Source organism: Rhipicephalus microplus, chromosome 6 (genome assembly GCF_043290135.1).
Source record: "Rhipicephalus microplus isolate Deutch F79 chromosome 6, USDA_Rmic, whole genome shotgun sequence".
Classification (NCBI taxonomy): Eukaryota; Metazoa; Arthropoda; class Arachnida; order Ixodida; family Ixodidae; genus Rhipicephalus; species Rhipicephalus microplus.
In genome coordinates this window covers 61,814,834-61,829,099 of record NC_134705.1, presented here as the reverse complement: position 1 = coordinate 61,829,099, position 14,266 = coordinate 61,814,834, and the positions used below count along the sequence as shown (strand labels likewise).

At 47.3% G+C, this 14,266-nt stretch overlaps 1 protein-coding gene across 5 annotated transcripts in view; it reads right to left on the bottom strand.

Annotated features, from left to right (window-relative positions):
• LOC119167626 (uncharacterized) overlaps positions 1 to 14,266 on the bottom strand; it is a 215,277-nt gene that overhangs the window by 90,401 nt on the left and 110,610 nt on the right. The window contains exon 1 of one of the 5 annotated variants that reach the window (XR_012884134.1): positions 127 to 2,818. The exons of 3 other annotated variants lie outside the window; for them this stretch is intronic. The gene's annotated coding sequence lies outside the window, so the exon portion shown is untranslated. Of the gene's footprint in view, positions 1 to 126; positions 2,819 to 6,469; positions 7,297 to 14,266 lie in introns of those variants that run through there. One more of the 5 variants, XR_012884136.1, reaches the window with a different exon arrangement.

Below are 14,266 nucleotides of genomic sequence, written 5' to 3'. Positions count from 1 at the left end.
CGCACGCATGTATCACCACTACATTTCTGTGCTTTTTGCCCGAGCACAGTTCGTAGCCTTATTTAAAACGACAGTATCAGAAGCGCGCTTTCAATAACCGCATGCTGAGAATCAACAAAAACTCACCAAGTGGAGTGCAGTAATCTCCGGTGTGGCGTTTTTCGCAGCAGGCCTAGGTGTACCAGGCGTAGTCAGTCGACTCGGCTTCAATGCATCTAGAACGACGCGGCTTTGCGGCTCGGCAGTGAAAGGTGGGGCACACGCTTTCTTCATGAGCATCCAACTCGGCGTAGGGCGTTCGTTCAGCGGGAGGTGGGCGCACACGCTTCTTTCGCGAGTGTCCTACTCGGCGCAGGGCTTCCTTCCGAGCACTTGGCAACAGGCGTAGTGGCGACTCGGCTTCATTGCGTCCTGAATGGCGCTGCTTTTCGGCAGTGAGAGGTGGGGGCACACGCTTCATTCACGAGTATCTAACTTAGCGCAGCGTGTTCGGTCAGACGAGCCGCACACGATTACTTCGCGAGCATCCGATTGCAGGGCCGTATGCCTTGGCAGGGCTTCTTTCCCGCGAGCGCGACCCCACGCTAGCTGCAGCAGCAGCCTCCCGGAAACGCTATGCGAAAGTGCGGGGAGCTACAGCGCGATGACACAGTTAGGCCGGCGGAAATGCACAGCCTCCAAGAGCGCTGGGCCACGGTGCATTGTGGGGGGCTCTATCCGCTCGCCTTTGTAAACTCGCGTCCCGCGACTGGGCCGCGGTGCATTGCGGGGCGCTCTATCCGCTCGCCTTTGTAAACTCGCGTCCCCGGCCGGTTGAAGTCCTGGAGGCTTGGATCCGACGCCCGACGGCCCATCTTCAGCACCCGGTCCGGTGACGACCTCCTCGTACCCCCGTCCTGTTCGAACTCCTCTTGCTCTTCTGCTCTGCTCAGGCTTCTGCTGCCATCTGGCCCACTTGTCTCGTTCTTATTGTAGATACTGCTGTGATCTATATCCATGGTCTGTGATCATTGGTTCTTTTGTCTTTTGTTTTCTTCATGCCACGGGTTCTCGTGCCTGACGCTCTTCAAAGTCATTGTTCTCGTCTGAGTAATACCACAGGTGCACACTGTTATCTCTTTTTTTTTCCGTGACGCACCCTTTTTTTAAAGGCGCGCACTTCAAACGCACACCACAAATCACACCCAATCAATGCCAACGTCGCGCGCTCAGTTAGCGGCCTAATAAAAAGCATTTGTGCAAAACACCCCGGCCTTCAGGACAGTGTGGCGGTCGTAAAAGATCGGGTCCCGTCGTGTGCTAGTTTACGAAGGGCTTTATTAGTAAAACTTATAAAAGAAAATGCAAAAAAACACACTTCGATGATGATGAGTATTTTTTAATGGCGGAAGGGCCAATTGATGGCCAAAGAGCGCCATTTCGATTGACTAGAGATATGAACAATCATTGTGATAAGTGGCTGTATAAGGGCCCTGAAATTCCTCGCACTAAAGTGGGTAAAAACATAGAAGTAATAAAATCATGACAGTGCTATGAAAGGTGTATGGTGTTAACAGATGACGAAACTTTGTTGTAATAAAAACGATGGTGGACATGTATGGCATCAGCACAAGTGCCTCACTCGTTCACACCCTTGCGTCCAAGGGCCATTAGGCAAGTGCTTTATTGAGTGCAGCCACCTCAGCGGAGACCTCTCTGGAGAGGTCGTACTACCGAATGCCTGAGTATATGGTATGAAAGGTACGAATTTATTTTAAAAACGCTAACAATGCTTTATGATTAAAAAGTGGTTCCCTACTGAAGAACATTGCAGGGTGGTGTAGTATCTGTTGTAGGTAGGGTAACGGAAAGTGTTGTCTTCTCAGCGCTTCTAATTCTTTACACTGGATTAAAATGTGAAGTACAGTGAGTGCTTCTTCACATCTATCACACAAAGGTGGATCGCCTCAGGACAAAAGAAATGAATGTGTTGTATGTGTATGCTCTGTTCTTAACCTTGTAAGGATTACTTCTGAGTGGCGTGACTTTCATACTGGTGGCCAATGACCAAGTTGTGGCTTGATGACATGCAACTTATCTGTGTGTGTGTCCCATATGACCTGCCAATAGCCTCTGAGCTTTCGTTTTAAAAAAGGTTTCAAGTAGAGTGAGGAACTGGTATCGATGTATTGGAAACGGTTTCATTGGCGGATTTACCTAGCTGGTTCACCAAAACGTTGCCTTGAATTTCGCGGTGTCCTGCCACCCAGCAGACTATAAAATCCTGCTTAGATGAGTAGACTGTACATAAGAGCGAACAGAGCGACGCAAGGACAGGGTTCTTGTGCTTTACAAGAGTTTTGAGAGCTTTTACTACTCTGAGAGAATCTGTATATATTACTGCCTTCTGTAGTTTTATTTCTTTAATGTGTTTGACGGCCACGAGTATCGCGTTAGCTTTGCCTGTGAAAATGCTTGAATCAGGGTGCAAAATGCCGGCTTCCGAAAAGGATGGGCAGATGGCTGCGTGCGAGACAGAAGTGCCGTACTTGGAAGCATCCGTGAAGAACTCAAGACATGTGTATTTATGTTGTAGTTCTAGGAAGTGTGTCTGGATGTGTGCAATTGGCGCATGCTTCGTAACCTCCAAAAAGACACGTCGCAATCTATTGCCTGCCATTGCCACGGTGGCAGGTACACTGCGAAAGCCATCAAACGATGTTCAAGCGGCACACCGGTTTCCTTCGCCAGGCCCCCCTCTCCCCCATGGAGTGAGTAGGGCTGTCTCATAGAAGGCCGTTTTTCAAACACAGCAAGGCTTGACATGTCATTGATTGTGGTTTGTGATGCGTGATCCTTGTCTGCGTTTACATTAGGAGTATTCAAAAGACATGTAACATCTCTGTAGGTGGAGCGACCATTCGTTTGATTCCACATAGAGGCTTTCCACGGGGCTAGTGCAAAAAGCACCTGTGGAGAGACGGATGCCAAGATGATGAACAGGGTCAAGCATTTTAAGGGCAGTAGGTGTCGCAGAGTGGTATGCTATTGCCTCATAGTCTAGGCAAGTACGTATGAGGCTTTTATACAAATTCACTAGACACTTCTTGTCACTTCCCCACATAGTGCGTGACAACACTTTCAGAACGTTCATGGCTTTTATGCACTTGTTTTTCAAATACTTAATGTTTGGTATGAAGGTTAGCTTGGTGTCCAGGATGGGACCTAAGAATTTGTGTTCGGTGTTAACAGAAAGGCGTTGTCCATGCAGTTGAATATCAGGTTCGGAATGAAAACCTCTTTTCCTGGAAAACAAGACACACGTGCTTTTCTGTGCATTCAGCCGGAACCCGTTTTCTTCAGCCCTTGTTGGAGACTTTGTTCAAACCAAGCTGATCCTGGTGCTCACACAAGACCAGATTGCAAGATCTAAAACCAAGCTGGACGTCATCCACATATGTACAATAAAACACATTGCGAGAAATGGACAAGCGGAAAAAATTCATTTTGATGAGAAAAATTGTGCAACTAAGACACCACCTTGCCGCACGCCTGTTTCTTGGACAAAAGTTTGGGAAAGAATGCTGCCTACTCGAACTCGGCATATCCGATTTGACAAGTAACCTTCGATTATGTTAAACATTCTTCCGCACACACCGAGATGGGACAGGTCTTTTATTATTCCAAAGCACCATGTTCTATCGTAAGCCTTTTCAATATTGAGGAACACAGATAGAAAGTATTGCTGATGAACGAAAGCGTTTCTGATCTGTGCCTCGATACGAGCAAGGTGGTCGTTGGTGAATCCACCCTCTCGAAACTCGCACCGAAATAGGTAGAGCAAATTGTTTATTTCAAGGAAATGTACAAGTCGGCAGTTGATAATTTTTTCGAAAAGCTTGCACAGGCAGCTTGTAAGCGCTATTGGCCTATAGCTCGAAACTGAACAAGGGTCCTTGCTCTGTTTCAAAATTGGAACAACAGTAGCTTTTCTTCCAGGAAGTAGGGATAGCACCAGAGAACCAGATAGCATTGTACAAGCAAATTAAGGTTTTTTTGTGTTTGAATTGGTAGGTTCTTTAACATTTTGTACACCACACGGACAGAGCCTGGAGCGGAGTCACTGAAGGAATTCAGTGATGTTTGGAGCTCAGGTAAATGAAAGCTTGGTTGTACGCCTCGTATCTTGTACATTTGTGTTTGAGTTTCTGCTTTTCTATCTCTGTTCTGTATTTTTTGAAAGAGTCAGTACATATAGTGCGATGAGCTGGACACCCGCTTGAGGTGTGCACCAAGGAAGTTCGCCTGATCTTCCAAAACGTCACCCTGTGTGTTTACAAGTGGGAGTGTGTGCGCTTGTCTTCCTTCTACCCTACCAACCATGTTCCAAACCTTAGCCTCCTGTGTATATGAATTGATCCCTGATAAAAACATTTGCCAGCTTTCTCTTCTGGCCTGCCGACGCGTTCGCCTGATCTGAGAATTCATTTTCTTAAAGATTTGAAGATTTTTGGCTGTCGGTGAATTCCGAAGCAACTTGCATGCTTTGTTTTGCTGCTTGCGTGCATTTCCGCATTAAGAGTTCCACCACGGCACCCGCCGATTTCCAGGGTGTCCATTTGTTTGTGGGAGGCATTTTGTTGCTGCCTCAACCAAAAAACGCTGTGAAGTAATTGACAGCAACATCAATGCTCAACGTACATATGTCACTGCAAGCTAAACGAGTGATGGTGTAAAACTGTACCCGGTCGGCTCCGTTTATGAGCCAGTGGGGAACACGTGGTGCACAGTCAGTTGCTGTAGTTGTGCTCAAAACTACGGGGAAGTGGTCACTTCCGTACGGATTACTGATGACTATCCACTGGAGTAGAGGCATGAGATTATTATTATTACGTTAGGTTTTATTGGCGCAAGGGCATCTAAGGCCAGAGCGCCAGTAAAGGTGTTGTTTCATTTCGGTTATTAGTTTGAAAATTAAAACAAATGATTTGTAGCAAATATCTACAAACCATTTAAAACACAGTGCATTTAAATGTATGTCACTTTGATGAAAAAAAAACTTCATTTCGTTGGCTGACGTCTGTGATGATAAATTCGTCTGCAAAGCCCAAGACCCTCGCAGCTGAAGTCCTTGCCTAAGCAAGAACTGCGAAGGCTCAGACATACTTTTTATGCACCAGGCGGTACCTCACACTTGAGGCGCAGCCTGGTGACTAGGATGGGATGATATCATTGTTAAAAATTTGACTTTCCCAAGATAATGAAGAAGTCTTTTAAGGTCAGCCACTGCATCAAGTGATAAAAACAGCGCTGGATGAAGTGGGATATGATGTCGATAGAGCTCCCTGAAATGGGTCAGTCATGTTTGGTGAAGCACAGGACATTGTATGAGGACATGCACAACGGTTAGACTCTCTCCACAGTGTATACATGTAGGTGGATCAGTGCCTGTCAAAAGGTGTTTATGTGCGGCATAAGTGTGGCCTATTCTGAGCCGTGTTAGAGTGACTTCGGCGAACCTGTTGAGTTTTCGTGGGATAACTTTTCTTAGCTGGGGTTTTACAAGGTGGAGTTTGTTGTCGACTTCTCTGTCCCATTCAGCTTGCCAGTGGTTGCGTAGACCTTTACGTACAACAGGTTTTAGAGCTACACCCGGGACAGAGGTTATATCTATGGTGTGATGGTTAAGGACGCTCGTCACTATGTTTGTCGATAGCGGACGAGAAAGGATTAACATCAACAATTGATGCGAACAAAAGAAGCTTTATATTGCACCCTAGAGAAGGAAGTGACACTTTCTTGTTGATAAGCTGCGCGAACCAATGGCTCTGCACCTCCTGCGCGGGGGAACACACCCCCAAGCAACTGCAGCAGCCCGATGAAGGCCAGCGTCGGGTGCGGCAGGTGCGGCGGAAACACGTACTTGTACAAGCACACCTTGTTCTTCTTGGTTTTGTGCACTTCCTGGTCCAGGAATGGGAACGTCGCAGTTTGGGTCCCCGTCGTCCCGACATGATGCGGTCGTCGACGTGCGCGAGGGCAAAGGTGGCACGGCTGGAACGGCTGACCACACACGGATGCGCTACCGTGTGCAGCGCCGTTGAATCGGACGTCGCGACCAACCCAGCAGCCTGGGTCGCAACTCCCGAGGTCCAGGATCAGGCCATAGCTCACGAGGACCACACCCGGTAGGCCTCGCTCACGAACCTGCTCGCGGCCACTGCACCCAGGCAGGAGCCGTTCAGCAGGCCCCGTCCTTGGACCTTGTACAGGCCGACGGACTCGACCTCGAACCGACACGCCGGAGCTCGACCTGGCCGACACGTACGGGTCCCACGTCCGGCTCAGGAACGCTGCGAGGAACTCGTCCTCTCGAGCGGCGCACCGCTTCCTCCGCCTTCGTGGCCTCCACCCTCGAGCTCTTTTTCGCACGTTTCTCGGTACGGCTCGGCACCGCTGGCGATCCTCGATGTTTGAGACTCCCCAGCAACTCCCCTGGCACCTGGATCCTCGGCCACCCTGGACCTCGCCCAGCTCCGTGGTCCTCCGTGCACACGCCCGCGTCTCGCCCGGCAGAACGTCTCGCTTGTTCCTTGGCGATGTGCGACACTCTGGTGACACCGGCGCTTGATGGCATGGGTGCGACTACTGAGCAGTCAGCCCGCATAGGAGACGCGATGCTCCATGCGGGGAATGGCCAGCCCGTCCAGCGAAGAGTGCGCGCCGAGACGCGATGCTCGACGCAACCGTGACCATTAGCCAGGCCACGTTCATCGCCGTGTCGAACGGCTGACCGTGGAGACGCCTCGCCGAGATCCGCGATGCCCTCGGCAAGGAAGAGAACAGCAGACCAGGCCACGCCCCGAGATGCAGTACTCGTGCCGGCAATGTTGCCCCAGCTGGTGGTTGGACGGCAGCAGCGTGGACGGCCGCGTTCCCTGGCCGGAACCTAGATCGCCTGCGTCCGACGCTTCGGCCCGCTGTCTCCCGTCTGCCGCTGCTAGAGCTCGTCCCCAGCCACACAGCCTACTGCCACGTAATGGTCGCACGTGGCCCAATCGTGGCACGCCACCTCTATGAGCCATCACTGGTCATCAGCTGATTGGCGCACAGTTGCCTCGTAATCACACGAGCCTTCTTCTCTTCTTCTTCATTTCTTGTTGTCGCCTTCGTGCCACCTGCCCTTCGCTCGTCTTCTTCAGTTTTGGTTTGACGTTCCTCGGCGTCTTTAGGTCCTTTCCTTACATATGGTTTGCCGACCAGCGGCTTCTCGTGCATTCCTGTCCACTATTTCATTGTCCGCGATTCCAGAATGACCTGGAACCCAGCAAATAACAATAGAAAGATTTAGGTTGTAGGCTGCATAGCTTTCGTTAAGGAGCTTGTTCAAAGTAGGGTTCTTGCTGTACTTGCCACAAGACAGGGCCCTGACAACACTTAAAGAATCTGTGTACACTATAGACTTCTGTATCTTGTGTTGTTTAATGTGTTGTATAATAAGCAGGATACCATTGGCTTCCGCTGTGAAAATGCTGGTATGTGTATGCAAGGTTCTGGTATCCGAGAACTTTTGTCCATAGGCTGCACAAGATACAGATGTTTGAGACTTTGAGCCATCAGAGAAGAACGCGGTTGAACGGTATTTGTGTTCAAGGGCCAAGAAATGTTGCTCAATGAGTGCACTTGGACAATTTTCCTTTATGATGTATTCGAAAGACCAGTCACAAGTGACTGGACACTGCTGCCAGAGAGGGATGTGTTCGACACGGTCGCTTTCCTCTAAGTCATTGAAAGAAATTGCAAGTTTTTCTACTGCAGGTCTTATTGCCAATGGAAACGGTGGGGCGCGTGAATGGGCACGTCCTTTGCTATCGGGGCTTGGCAGACAGAAGAGAACTGGGAGTGGGGTTCCTAATTCACAGAAACATAGCTGGCAACATAGAGGAATACTACAGCATTAATGAAAGGGTGGTAGGTATCGTAATTAAACTGAATAAAAGATACAAAATGAAGGTAGTACAGGCTTACGCGCCTACATCCAGCCATGATGACGCTTCAGTTGAAAGCTTTTATGAAGACGTGGAATTGGCAATGAGTAAGGTAAAAACACAGTACACTATATAGATGGGCGACTTTAATGCAAAGGTAGGGAAGAAGCAGGCTGGAGACCAGGCAGTAGGAGATTATGGCATCGGTACTAGAAACGCCAGAGGAGAGCTACTAGTAGAGTTCGCAAAACGCAATAATTTACGGATTTTGAATACCTTCTACCAAAAACGAGAAAACTGCAAGTGGACATGGAGGAGCCCTAATGGCGAAAATAAGAACGAAATAGACTTTATATTGAGTGTACACCCAGGAATCGTGCAGGATGTGGAAGTGGTTGGCTAGGTACGATGCAGTGACCATAGAATGGTACCGTCTCGAACTCGCCTAGACTTGAAGAAAGAACGACAGAAACTGATACGCAAGAAGCCAATCAATGAGCTAGCACTGAGAGGGAAAGTACAGGAATTCAAAGTGTCACTGCAGAACAGGTACTCTGCTCTTAATGAGGAAACCAACCTTAGCGTAGATGCAATGAATGATAATCTGACGAGTATTATTACGGAGTGTGCAGTGGAAGTTGGAGGCAGGGTAGTTAGACAGGACACTGGCAAGCTTTCCCAGGAAACGAAGAACCTAATTAAGAAGCGTCAAATCATGAAAGTGTCAAGTACAACAGACGAAATAGAACTGGCAGAGCTTTCGAAGTTGATTAATAGACGTAAGGTATGCAATGTAAGAAGGTATAACATGGAGAGAATTGAACACGCTCTGAAAAACGGAGGAAGCGTCAAAGCAGTGAAGAGGAAACTTGGGATAGGCAAAAGTCGGATGTATGCACTAAGGGGCAAAGAAGGCAAAATAACTACCAATATGGAAAGGATAGCTGAAATAGTGAAGGAGTTTTACAGGGATCTGTACAGTAGCGGAGACAACCACGACCTTAATACTATAAGAACTAGCAGTAACCCAGATGACACCCCATCAGTAATGATAGAAGAAGTCAGAAAAGCTTTGGAGAGCATGCAATGAGGCAAAGCTGCTGGTGAGGATCAGGTAACATCAGATCTTCTGAAAGATGGAGGACAGAATGTGTTAGAAAAACTAGCCACCCTGTTTACGAGGTGTCTCCTGACGGAAAGAGTACCAGAGTCTTGGAAGAACGCTAACATCATCTTAACACATGAGAAAGGAGATGACAAGGACTTGAAGAATTACAGGCCGATCAGCTTGATCTCTGCAGTATACAAGCTATTTACAAAAGTAATCGCTAACAGAGTAAAGAAAACATTAGAATTCAATTAACCAAAGGAACAAGCAGGATTTCGAACAGGCTACTCAACAATTGACCACATTCATACTATCAATCAGGTAATAGAGAAATGCTCAGAGTATAACCAACCACTATACATAGCCTTCATAGATTACGAGAAGGCGTTTGATTCAGTAGAAATATCAGCCGTCATGCAGACACTGCAGAATCAGGACGTAGATGAAGTATATATAAACATTCTGGCAGAAATCTACAGGGGATCAACTGCTACCATAGTGCTTCATAAAGAAAGCAACAGAATACCAATCAAGAAGGGTGTAAGGCAGGGGGACACAATCTCCCCAATGCTATTTACCACGTGCTTACAGGAGGTTTTCAGAAGCCTAGAATGGAAGCAGTTAGGGATAAGAGTTAATGGAGAATACCTTAGTAACCTGCGCTTCGCCAATGACATTGCATTGCTGAGTAACCCAGGGGACGAATTGCAACTCATGATTACAGAGCTGAACAGGGAGAGCAGAAAGGTGGGTCTTAAAATTAATCTGCAGAAAACGAAAGTAATGTACAACAACCTCGGAAAGGAGCAGCGCTTCGACATAGGTAATAGTGCACTTGAAGTTGTAAAAGACTATGTCTACTTAGGGCAGGTAATAACAGCACAGACGAACCACGAGATTGAAGTAACTAGAAGAATAAGAATGGGGTGGAGCACATTCGGCAAGCACTCTCAAATTATGACAGGTAGATTGCCACTATCCCTCAAGAGGAAGGTATATAACAGCTGTATCTTGCCGGTACTTAGCTACGGAGCAGAAACCTAGAGACTTACAAAGAGGGTTCAGCTTAAATTGAGGACGACGCAGCGAGCAATGGAAAGAAAAATGGTAGGTGTAACCTTAAAAGACAAGAGAGCAGAGTGGATTAGGGGTCCAACGGGGGTTAAGGATATCATAGTTGAAATAAAGAAGAGGAAATGGACATGGACCGGGCATGTAGACGTAGACAGGATAACCGCTGGTCATTAAGGATAACTAACTGCATTCCCAGAGAAGGGAAGTGGGTTAGGGGGAGACAGAAGGTTAGGTGGGCAGATGAAATTAAGAAGTTTGTGGGTATAAATTGGCAGCAGCAAGCACAGGACCGGGTTAACTGGCGAAACATGGGAGAGGCCTTTGTCCTGCAGTGGACGTAGTCAGGCTGATGATGATGATGATGACCCAGCCTTAAAAGAGGTAGGCATTTCACATGTTCCAAAGGTTAGTATTTTGTGTTTGGTGGGCACTTCCCGATTATTGCGACGGATAACAATTCTTTGGACTTTGATGACGTTTTGGTCTTGGGAACCTTCGAGGAGCTCTTCGTCACCAAGGCCCAAGAAGTCTTCCTCAGAGATTACTCCCCTGCTGGTGTTTAGAGAGCGATGGACCGAAAGGGTGACAGCTGTTTCTCGAATGCTGGTTAGTTGTAATAGCTTAGGCACTTGGTCTTTTTCGGTTAGCTCCAAAAGGAGGTCACCGCTTGACATTTTGGATGCTTTGTATGTAGGTCCTATTTTTTCTTTCAGGCACTTGGCCACCAAAAATGGGGATGATTTTCTTAGAGGTGTGCTGTCACTGTGGATAATGTGGTACTTCGCGAAAGCAACTTTACTTTCTGTCGAGACGTGATAACTTGCTTCGGTGCGGCCTCTCTTACGAGACCGATCAAGGTCGGCGGATGCTTGTAAAGCCATACAAGTATGAATGTGTTCGGTAACTGTGGCGACCACCCACCACGGAGCCCAACAAGGGGACGCGGTTGGACTTGTTGAAACAAGCCCTTCCGACGCCAGCCGTACGCTGTCACTATAACCCAATGTAATTATCCAAGGTGGGATACCTACACAAGGTTAACCCTCGCCGTCATGAATATCGGAAGTCAACAGAAGTGAGGAGAGGACAGGAAAGATAAAAGTGTGAGAAAAAGACGAAGATGTGGGAGGAGAGAGACAGGAAAAGGCGACTGCCGATTTCCCCTGAATGGGTCAGCCCAGGGGTGCCGTCTATGTGAAGCCGGGGCCAAAGGGGTGTGTTGCCTCTGCCGGGGGGCCTTAAAGGTCCAATCACCCAGCGTCGGCTCAACCCCCAGGATCCCCTTTTCCCCGGACACGGCGAAGCCACGCACGGCTAGGCGTGGGAGGGAGTAGAAACTCCCCCGTTAGCTCGGGTCCGTGGTGTCTCTACACACCAAACGCCTATTTGCGCAGGTGCCCCTGCGGGGGCCTTTTAACGTGCACCTGAGGCTTTTTAACGTGCACCTAAATCTATTTGAAGTGCAAGGGGCGACGACGACAACGGTTAGAAGGTGCACACACACAACGAGTGCCACTTCTGTTTACATTTAGGGTCATCCCAACGTACGCTTAGAATATAGAAAACCAACCCTGTCAAGCCTGTCATTTTTACACCTAAATCTGGGCACAGTGTTGCCATGTTTCGCATAGAAATGCAGCTGGCTTAGGTGGAAATGAACTTATGACTTCGATCCTAACATTGCAATACCTAAACTTGCTTGATGGCTGTTGCTTGCAAGACCTGTACGTATAAACCCTCATTGCGAACACGCAGCATAAATCTGTTGACACTGAGTGGCGATGAGAAGTCTACAGCCGTCAGCTGAATAAAACACTTGCAAGGCTCACGATACGTTATTTTAACAGTGGTGTATTAAGCTAGCAAGCTGTGCCGCTTTTGCATTACAAATGGTTGTCTTGGAAAGCCTGTGGCTAATCTCGAAATGTACAGTGGTTGACTATTTGCTGTTGTAGCCTCAGTTTACAAATGCTGTGTTTTTATATGAATCCGGCCATCACATTTCTCCCCGTGAATAATTGGTTATACCGTGCACGACAAAAAAATTCTTCAGAGTGACAAGACCGCTTAAGTATCGACGAACTGCCATAATCCACTCTTGACGCATTTGCTCCTCGCACTGCTTCCATCGGAAACTGTAAAACTTCACAGGAAGTTGTTAGCTCTGCGATATTTTTAAACTTTTGCAGCTGCTCACAGTACGGTAGTAGTGTGTGCGTGCTTCCCAGGATGACGGAGCGGTGCCTATAGGGTGCGAAATGAGAGATAAAAGCCACGAGGAACACGTTTTTTGTGTGTGCAAGAGAAAAATCAAGCAAGCGCGGCCTCTCTAAGCGACTAGAGCTTTGCCCCCTCTCGCCGCTAGAACAGCGAAGGGCGCTGCTCAAGCTTCAGCCTGTCTACCTTATGAACACATCTCATGACAAAATCCAAATGCGTTGCTAAAAATGAAAGGTTGTTGAAATTTATCAACAGATTGCCACATTGATTATCCTGGCATAAAAATGATACCTTTTGTTACATCAGCAGTTTCGCGCGACAGCTTGAATCATTGGAATAAAGCTTTTACTTTTTCCCGGGCGACCATCTGCCATTTTGGTAGGGGCTGGAATAACCGTCATCATTAAAATGAAAACCTTGGGGATCGAAAGTCATTTTACGACTTCTTCAGTAGGAGTAGGACACATGCGTCTTGGTATTATGAAAATGATGGATTGGGCTGAAGCAGACACTTGTGCTCAGTGAGTGTGTTTCAATTGTGAACTAGATGCGGCTTATGTAGAAGCAATTCAGTGAATTGCTGCAACATAGGTCGCATCTAACTTTTCTGAACTGATGGTGGCCACTTTGATACAATTCCTGTTTTGCTTTGCATCATCGTGGAGAGTGATTGATTGCATGGATTGCACATGTTCTGCATAATCATGGATTTCGTCACAATTCATTAGTACATTGTGGTGAAGAAGGGTGCAGTTTCCGAGAAAATAGCACTGTCCATTTTTCACGAACAAAGGATGAATTGGAACTTTGAATACATTTCACTGAATGAAATCTAGATTAAGCTATCCTGCTGTGAAATTACGACATTTTTTAAAATTGCTTTGACTAAATCAATTTAGGTAGAGTTCGTTGTGTTTTCAATAATTTAAGTCATGTATTTATAAGGTAGATTCACTGTATACATCTATTTGAGCAAAACAAGTAGCACAAGGGACGTCACAGCTTCTCCTTCTTTAATTTAATATTTATAGTTCCTCTGAAATCGCTTTTTTATTTCGTGTATACGTCACTGTTCTGGCATTTTTCAGGGTGCCTGAAGCACTTTGTGGCAGCAAACAAACAGCCAGGAAAACAGGAGGACGTCCACATCAAAGCTGTGCGACGCTACCTGCGTGGATTCTTTACGGAGGCCGGCAGGCAAGGAAAGAGAATACGGACCACTACCAAAGAATGAGCCACCATAATAAATGTACAGTTAATGAGCAAGCCTGTAAGCTTCTTATTGTTATATATAAATTACCTAAGGTGCTTGTTTGTTGAAACTATTTCGAGGCAAAATATGTCAATTACAAGTGTTTTTGTGGTAAATTTTCTTTTTGTCATAAACACTGATGGAGATTGAAGATGCACAACAATGTATTCATGAACACTGATGGCAGACATCATGAACTCAATCATTTCTATCCAACACATACATTGCATATGTGTATTCATTGCCTGCGGCTCGCTCGACAACCGGTGAAGTGAAGCCGCAATGTCTAATGCCAGCGCAAATGTTCCTTTCATGTACCTTTCAGAAGTGCCCCTTTGAAAACCCTTTCATGTTGGAGTATAGAGTCCCTGGTCAGACGGCAATAGGTCTACCTCCACAAAGCTCGCCGCTTCACGATTGGCTGTCCTCTTTTAGGAGATTGCTGCTGATGTTCGAGCGATGTCTGTCATACCGCAGTAGTAGCCACGTTCCTTCTGGAGCAAATGACAGGGTCATAAACAACGGAACGCGATGCACGCACATAAGCGTGCGCACGAGGAGTGCAGAGGGGGCGGCCGCCCCCCCCCTAAACCCATAAGAGGAGGGTGCGAAATCTGCTTTATACATAGACGGCGGGGCTCCTTT